Source organism: Acomys minous, assembly GCF_964271855.1.
Source record: "Acomys minous genome assembly, chromosome: 3".
Lineage (NCBI taxonomy): Eukaryota > Metazoa > Chordata > Mammalia > Rodentia > Muridae > Acomys > Acomys minous.
Genome location: NC_140485.1, coordinates 146,638,346 through 146,645,789, shown reverse-complemented (window position 1 = coordinate 146,645,789; position 7,444 = coordinate 146,638,346). Strand labels below are relative to the sequence as shown.

The window sequence follows — 7,444 nt, the reverse complement described above, 5'->3', positions numbered from 1 at the left end:
AATTAAGAATGCTTTTAAAAGCCATAAAAGAACCTCACATTTAATACATTTCATATATTTTCTTATTAATATAAAAGAGATTGCATGGAGTTTTCCTACATAGAGCATTATGCACCTCCCAAAAACTGTCACTTGTTATATAAAAAGCCTTCTACCAAGTTTGTGACACTTTCCATCAAGATGTTGATCAGAGGAACTTGAGAGTGCCAAAACAATATAGGTGATTGACATTGTTCTTAGTTGCTGTCATGGTTTGGTTGAAAAATACACCATAAGTTCAAATGTTTGAATACTTAGTCCTCAGTTGCTGTCATTGTAAGTTTTGGAGGTACAGGCTCTCTAGAACAAATATGTGCACAGGCATGAGAGCAAGCTTTCCATTTTTGTCCTTTACTTCCTACTTGTGGTACAAGGCGTGAACCCTGAGAGGTTCCTCCAGACACCATGCCTTCTCTCCACTATTATGGACTCTAACCCTCGAGAACCATAGGCCCAAATAAACCTTTTCTTCTCATCATAATGTTTATGACAATGATAGTACTCAGACTCACACAGTTCACCACCAAAATTTTATGGTGAGATGATATACACCATGCACATTCCTTTAAAAAATGTAAAGAAATCAAGTCACTATTGATCAGGCACAGGAAGACCATAATGGCTAGTTTTCATAGTATTGAAAAGCATTGTGTGAGCTTCTCATGCGAGAAAAGCTACCAAATTTTTACCCAGAAATTCCCCCTGTGAATTGCAATAAAGTTTTTGGATGTAAGATTTTATCAAGCTACCACAAGTAGCACAGATGTTACAGATTATCCAGTAGCTATTTAAAATTAGAGTTAAGGTCTGTCCCACAAGAAGAAACACATGTCTGATGCTGTAGTGTGCCTCAAAGCCAAAAATTTCTGAGCTCTCATGTCCCAGGAGCCATCTTACTGGTATTATTTTTTTAAATGGATTCTGTGTCAAATTATCCTCTAAAGTTATACTCTACACAGTGCATAGATTAGTGTAGCTCTTAGACCTCATTAGGGAAGTTCCTTTGTGCAGTTGATGGTGGCTGAAACAGAGGCACACAAAAGTTCAAAGTATGGCAAACAAGTGTCAGTGGTGTGCTGATCTGCAAATAGAGCATCTCTATAATATCTTGATTCTGACGCTCAGTGACCCTTTCAGAAGAGGGGAATAAAATGTATAAAATTCAAATGTTTACTGTTCATTCATGTTTTGTCTTTTGAAAACTATCTATTTATTTTATTACCCCATTTATGGATTGATTTGTTAGAATTCCTGTGGATTAATTTGGTTATATTTTATTTCTCTGTTTATTTTAGGTAATAATTTCTTTTTCAGTTTATAGGTACCACTAGTTCTGAAGTCTCAGCTACTCATTAATTTGAAATTTTCAGCATCTTTTTCTTACAAATTCTGAGAATCTTCCATAGCTACATAATGGGGAGTCACACATATGTGCCAAATCCTGGAATAGCAACCTATCCTCAGTAAGCCAACTTGAAAGTAAAATCCAGCAAAAGAAAACTTTATTGAATATGGACACATTACAAAGTAGAATAAGTACACTCAGAGAACTATCTGAGATGGGGGCAGCCCTGAAATAAGATTAAAGATTAAACACAGGGTAAAAGATATGCACACTGAAGCAGTCCTCTTCCAAGTGTGTTCCTGCCTACCATTGACCATAACTGAATGAACTTTTCTCATCCTGTAAGAAACTGTGTGCAATTGTGTTCATGCAGAGAAGCTTCTGCCCCCTTTTCTCCAACAAGGAACTCTAATGGAAAGTATCATTCCCAGGGGTTCAAAGTTTGAGTACCTGAAAGTTGAAGGAAACAAGTGCCTTTTTTTTTTATTAATTTATTCTTGTTACATCTCAATGGTTATCCCCTCCCTTGTATCCTCCCGTTCTTCCCTCCCTCCCATTTTCCCCTTACTCCCCTCCCCTATGACTGTTCCTGAGGGGGATTACCTCCCCCTCTATATGTTCATAGGGTATCAAGTCTCCTCTTGGTAACCTGCTGTCCTTCCTCTGAGTGCCATCAGGTCTCCCCCTCCAGGGGACATGGTCAAAGGTGAGGCACCAGAGTATGTGAGAAAGTAATATCCCACTCTCCACTCTACTGTGGAGAGTGTTCCGTCCATTGGCTAGATCTGGCATTATGATAGGCAGATTTGGGCATAGGGGTCCCGCTCAAACTAAGGCACCAGCCAAGGACAATACAGGTGGTAAACCTTAAACCCCTACCCAGATCTAGCCAATGGACGAAACAAGTGCCTTTTAAGAATATCTTCACGGGGGGAAAAGATGGCACTGCACAGTATGAGCGATGTCTAGAGAGCAGAGGAGCAGAGGCTGAGAAATGGACTGAAGGGAACAAACCAGAAGCATGAAAATCCCACTTCATCGCAGCTGGACAACTGGTTCTGAAGGCACAAACTTGGAGCACCCTACACTCCTCTGAATAGGAGAGAGCACAGACACCCTGGGGAACAGAGGTTCTCCAGTGGCTGGCAGGGCACAACACACCAAAGCAGATAAGCTTCTAATGCAAAACACAGTCTTAGAGACTCCTCAGACTGAACAACTGGAAAGATTCAGAAGCCCCCCATCCATCATGGTTGCACGCCCCTGGATTTGGGAGTCAAAAACCGCGAACACCCTGCACTCCTCCAAATACTGGATGGAGTGCAAGTCCACTTGGGAACAGAGGTTCTGAGGCTCAACAATACCCATGACTGAACAGGCTGCCAACCCAAATAACAGCCTTGGAGACATCTCAAATTGAATAACCATGGAATATAAGAAGAAGCCCCTACCTCCACTCTCATCCCCATTGTGGCTTTACTTCCCTGGGATTGGGAATCACAAGGTCCAAGCTCTCTGAATTCTTCTGAGTATTGGTGCAGGGTAGGCCCCCTGTGGAACAAAGGATCAACCCAGTAGAAACAGCACAGTATTTTGGCCTCCAAGTCACTGTTCTACTCTGTGGCTGATTCATCTCAGAGGAACAAGTAGTCAGAGGAACCTTACTAAATCCCATGTCACAGGTGGCAGAGCTTAAATGAATCTAGCACCATAAAAGCTGTGTCTTCCAATCCAGTAAATGAAGCAGCTGCCTTCAAAAGATACTCACCCCTGTGATTGCCAGCTTAGAAATACCAAGCCCCCTCAGCAGATGCCTAAAAGAAAGGGTAAGAAGACAGACAACAAAACCAGGACAACATGGCTCCTCCACAAAGCCCAGACCTCAGCAAATACTCTAATGCAGCTGAATCTGATGAATATGACTTCATATAAGCTATGCTTATACACTTATTTGAGAATTGTAAAGAGGAAATGAATAGATCCTTTCAAGAATTACAGAAAAATACAATCAAACGAATAGAGGCCATAAAGGTGAAACAGAAAACCACAATCAAACAGGCAAAGGAAATGAGTAAAACTCTGTTCAATAAATGAAAACAAGTTAACTCCTGGCAGTTCTCAGCCTACCTCAACGAAGATGATGAACATCAAATAACCTCCTTGTGGAGATGGCTTCAAATGTGTCAAACCAGCCATGCGTAAAATGTCCTCATATCAACCACTGATATAATTCTGCCTAAAATTTGGCAAGCTTGAATGCAGGTAGAGTCAACAACCAAACTCTACCAAAACAGGGTAAGCAAGTCCTCAATAGTTCCTACTTCATAAATATCTCTATCAGATATATTGGGCCAGAAGGCTGACGATGATGTTTCAATGTTATAGAGAGTTACGGGGGATTGTCCAGGTAGTAAACTGTCTCTTTCATTTTTTTCAAGTTGGAAACTGCTAAAGTGTACTTCTTGTTTACTCAGGTAATTAATTTTATTACTTCTTAAGTCTCTGATGAGGTTCAAGACCAAATAAATTAGTTTCACAATTAAGCGTAGTTGTTTAGCTGTTCAGATATTTTTAGGTCTATATAGATGTTTTAAGTTGATAGAGATGAGATATGATAGATATTGTTTTACATTGAGAATTTTAGACTCACCAAGATGAAAAAATGTTTTCTTTAAGGGAGCCAAACACAAATAGCTGAAACATGAAAGATATAATATTAATATAATTCCTAATTGTCTTTTGGTTCTTCTTGCTCTATGTAGTTTATTTTATATATGTATAATATTATGAATATATAGGAAAAATTTTTAAATAAATATATAAAATAAAAAGAATATCTTGACCTTGCCAAACCAGTTATACATTGTTGGACCCAAAACAAGGAACTTATGAGGCAGCTCTGCCATCTCAAGCAGGGGCATTTTTGGCCAGGGCTGTGTAACTCTGTGAGAATATTCTAGACTTTTCTGAAAGTAATGAACATGTACATCATTAGCCTCCACTCGACTAGTTTTCAGTGTGAAATCTATTCCTGAACCACTGTCCCTGATCCTTCTTGGACTTGAAAATCTGTTGCAAACAATCATCATATATATCAAAAGGTTGAGGAAACTGGCTGGGCCTCTGCAGGTACCATACAAGTAAGTGATGCCATTATTATTTAGGTATCTTTTTCTAGACTTGCAGGATATGGAATTTGACTCTCCAGGAGTGACAGGATTGAACAGTGCGGCATGGGACATCACAATACCACCAGTGGCTCCTGAAATGTGAGACATAAATGGTTATACACAAATATAATGATACTATAAAATGACTTTCCTTCCTTTATAACTTCCTACTAACTGTATTCATGAGATTCATTCATAGTCTAAAAATGTTCAAAATAAAATACTTTTATTGAAAGAACACAGTGACACTAGAAATTATCTGGACTCATTGCTTTGGAGCTTTTCATAGTTGTCACAAGAGCACAGGTTCTCCTCCCATCACCCTCAAAACCTTTCAAGCCCGTTTCTGGAGAACAAGACTGGCAATCTCAAACATGGACAGAACTTGCATCCACATCAGCAGGGGCCCCAATTCTCAATCCTTCCGCATTTTTCTTTATCTTTGTCTCTCTCCTTATCAAGAATCCATAGCACAAACAGCCCCAAGACCTGAACAGGGCACCTCATTCTGAGAAGGGGATACAAAGAGTCCTGTGTAGTCAAGACAGAAAGAGGGACTAGCTTTTGTCTTGAACTGTCAAGGAGAGGTATTCCCTTGGGAGAAATATGCAAATACCCTGGTTGATACAGCTGTGTGAAAAGCAGCAAGCAGAGGGAAACCCACTCTATAGAATGAAGTGTTATAAAAATGTCTCCTCTGTACAAAAATGGATGCAGTGTTTTCTGCCATGGTGACTGTACAACATTGGACACAGAACAAGGAACTAACTTATGAGGCAACCTTGTCACTTCAAGCATAGATGTTTTTGTTCAGGGTTCTTTCACTGTGTGAGGAAGTTCTATACCTTGCTGGCAGTAATAAACACCCACATCCTCAGCCTCCACTCTACTGATTTTCAGAGTGAAGTCTGTCCCTGACCCACTGCCACTGAACCTGCCTGGGACTCCTGAGGCACGGTTGGACACCCGATAGATCAGGAGCTGAGGAGACTGGCCTGGCCTCTGGAGGTACCAATGCAAGTAAGTATTGCCATTACTATGTAGGAGACTCTTACTAGACCTGCAGGAGATGGAAACTGACTCTCCAAGACTGACAGGATTAGAGTATGCAGGCTGGGTCATCACAATATCCCCACTGACTCCTGAAATAAGAGAAAAATGGTTATATACAAACAAGTGATACAATAAAGTGATTTATCATTCCTTTATTTTCTACCTATTGTTTGTATGACTTTCATTCATATTCTAAAACTGCTTAACTTAAAATATCTATGTAGAAAGAGCAAAGAAACTCTCTAGAAATCACCTGGACTGTCTGTCTTGAAACTTTTCAAAGTTGTCACAAATACATGGCTTCTCCTCCCTTCACCCTCAGAACCTCACAAGCCCATTCCTGAGGAACAAGAATGGCAGTCTCACTCATGGAAAGACCATGGGACACATCAGCAGGGAACCCAAGATCCCCATCCATCCTCATTCTCTTTCTGTATCTGTTTCTTTCCTTACCAGGGATCCAGAGCACAAGCAGCCCCAGGAGCTGAGCAGGGCACCTCATTCTGAGACCCTGAGATGAAGAGTCCTGTGTAGTGGAGACAGGAAGAAGATCTTGCTTTTGTCTTGGACTTGGAAGGAAAGGTCCTCCCTAGGGAGCAATATGCAAATGCCCTGGTTGGTACAGCTGTATGAAAAGTGGAAAGCAGAGGGAACACCCACTCTCAGGAGTGAAGTGTTGTTATAAAGTGTCTCCTCTGTAGAAAATTTGATACAATTTTGCCACCTATATCTGGGAGCAGTTAGACTCCACCAGGAAAGGTTGAATCTGCATAAAGGGAGGCTTACATATTCTGCTAAGTCCCAGGCATGTTAAAATAGCAACACAGAACTAATGCAATCATTTTCAAAATTCTTTGGGTTTGCTATTTTTTTAGCATAGCATATGCCTGTCTAAGCTTACCTGATTCTTTTGTTTTAGTTTTCTCAGAGTTAGGAACCCAATAAAGAAAATTTAATAGATGAGTAATTCTTCTGTCTTTATGACAAATGACTCTCTGATATCATTTACCATAAAAATGTTGATAAACAAAAGACTGAAAAAAGAATGAAGTTATGAAAACACATATATAATCCCCAATGATCAGTTATTACATAGTCAAATAATTGATTAACTGAATAGAATTTCTACCACTTAGGTACAGTATACAAATAAGTAAACACAAAAAGCTGTGAGCTATATCAAGTGGGAAGATTTAAATACTATTTGTTTCATATTAGAACACAAGAAATTGACACAAAATTCCTGAGACTCAAGTCCTGAGGCCTCAGCTAAAGAATGTTTTCCAAGTAATATAAAATATCTAGGAGTAACTCTAGCCAAGCCAGTGAAAGACTTGTTTGAAAAAAAAAAAAGCTTCAAATCTCTGAAGAAGGAGATTGAACATGACATCAGAAGATGGAAAGAGCTCACTTGTTCATGGATTGGGAGATTTAACATAGTAAAATGGCCATATACCAAAATGAATTTACAGATTCCATACAATCCCTATCAATATACCTATGCAATTTTTTAAAGATATTGAAAGTTCAATTCTCTACTTTATATGGAAAAACACAAATTCCAAAAGAGCCAAAACTATCATCTAAAATGAAAGATCCTCTGGAGGAATATCCATACTTGATCTAAAGCTGTATTATAGAGCAACAGTAATTAAAGCAGAATGGTACTGGGAAAGGAATAGGATGCTTGATCAACAGAATCAAATTGAAGACCCATAAATAAAGCCACACATATAGGAACACTTGGTTATTTGACAAAGTAGCCAGTCTAACCAATGGAAAAACATGGCATCTTCAACAAATGGTGCTGGCTTAACTGCATGTCTACATGTAGAAA

General features: G+C 39.4%; 1 long non-coding RNA gene across 2 annotated transcripts; it reads right to left on the bottom strand.

Moving 5' to 3' along the window:
• Positions 1-239: 239 nt before the first annotated feature.
• On the bottom strand, positions 240-6,165 carry LOC311594302. 2 transcript variants are annotated; one of them, XR_014778036.1, is made up of 4 exons: positions 6,061-6,161; positions 4,518-5,696; positions 4,035-4,078; positions 325-339 (listed from the first exon to the last, which is right to left on the bottom strand). It is a non-coding gene; the product is annotated as an uncharacterized lncRNA (long non-coding RNA). The 2 variants fall into 2 exon arrangements; XR_014778035.1 differs by having other exon boundaries at positions 240-339; positions 4,035-5,696; positions 6,061-6,165.
• Between the last annotated feature and the right edge of the window lie 1,279 nt (positions 6,166-7,444).